Genomic DNA, 1,624 nt, shown 5'->3' with positions numbered 1-1,624 from the left:
TCTTCTTTTTCCAAAAGGCAACCGACAAACCCACAAATATACAAATGTGTTTCAATATATATAAAGAAAAAACTAACATCACAAATAAATGTGCTTACATTATAGCTTTAGATGTAGACAGATAAGTAATATTTTTAGTTACTTTTTAGAAAATGTTTAAACAAATGATCGTGGCTGTATTTATTATTTACTTGAAATGTACGTATTTTGATTATATGATTTTTGTATATATTCTATCTAGTGTATGGCTAGTTTTAACCTGCGGCTTTGCTCGAGTCTTGTAGAATTCACGTCACACATTCAGAATCTTATTATTATTTCAGTTTGTAATACATTTTTTTCTAACAGTTGTATTTGGCACATGGCACTCTCTAAGCGCTCTGATATAGGCCACTAGTATAGGCTATAACGGTATGTTAATAATTTATATATAACTACACTACATACACTGTGGGTTATATATACATTATTTATTTATTAACGTTATAGGCTATTGAGGGAAGTCGCGGCGCAGTGTTATAATTATATTTTCATTTCCAATCGCCAATTTCTGCGATTAGCGCATTCAACCAAACGAACTCTTAAAGCTTTACAATACACAGACGAAGCCGCAGTTAAAAACTAAACATATATAAGTATAGGTAGATATTTCTTCCAAATTGATTTAAATTCACGATATCAATAGATGCTGTCAATTCTCTCGTCTATATATGTTTTTTTCATTTGCTTCTCACTTCACAGTACGTTTCATAAATGCATCTCCAACAATATATTTAAAGGAAATTGATTTAGAAGATAATTTCAATCCTAAGGACACTAAAACTAGATCAGAACTTCTAAATCGAGCTATAAATTTAATAAAACGGGAAAAAGGTCCACAACAAGCCGCCGTAAACAATTGTATATTAAGAAATAAGGATATAGAAAACAAACTTAGTTGTATAAGCGATTCGATTGAAAGATCCCAACATCGACCTGGACCTTATTTGGACATCGACGATGATTATTACGAAATATATCCAGAAATCTTCATCAACCACCGCGGTAGAAGCAAGAATTTCTCCCAAGATTACTTAGATATCAAAGATTTATTAAGATCCAATAAAGATTCTGAAAGGAAACGAAAAATTATATTTAAAATTGTCAATCCTGAACTCCAAGTCAAATCAAGCAATAGAAACGATTTGAGACGTTTCAACAAATTTGTAAATAAAAAAATCCTGCGTACAGTCAGTGACTCGCGTAGTGACTCTAGTGACTCGGAATACTCCGATTACTCTAAAACACGGATTCACTATTCTTCTGACAGTTCTTCCGAAGAAAAAATTCAGGAAAAAAAGAAAGTAAAAAGTCCTGATATAGCGAAAATTAAGGCTAATTCTGTAATGTATATGCAATCCCCGTCACGCATATATGAAGCCAGACGACGTCTCCCACATTTTTTTCCAAAAAGATATCATTGGAATGAAAACGAAATGAGAAATTTAAGGAATTATTGGTTCAGCGGACCTCAGGGCCGATACTGGGGGTTACATAAAACACCTTATTGAAAACTGAAAATACTATTCAAAATACTACCTGTATTCTACTCTATTGTAAAGAATTCTAATTTTCATATATTTGC

At 32.0% G+C, this 1,624-nt stretch overlaps 1 pseudogene; it reads left to right on the top strand.

Moving 5' to 3' along the window:
* Positions 1-619: 619 nt before the first annotated feature.
* On the top strand, positions 620-1,357 carry LOC146538626 (uncharacterized; annotated as a pseudogene).
* The last annotated feature ends 267 nt before the right edge of the window (positions 1,358-1,624 follow it).

This window comes from Heliconius melpomene, chromosome 6 (assembly GCF_056956725.1).
Source record: "Heliconius melpomene rosina isolate 202511_hmr_F chromosome 6, ASM5695672v1, whole genome shotgun sequence".
Classification (NCBI taxonomy): domain Eukaryota; kingdom Metazoa; phylum Arthropoda; class Insecta; order Lepidoptera; family Nymphalidae; genus Heliconius; species Heliconius melpomene.
Note: the sequence above shows the minus strand (reverse complement) of the source record. Positions and strands in the feature narration are given on the sequence as shown.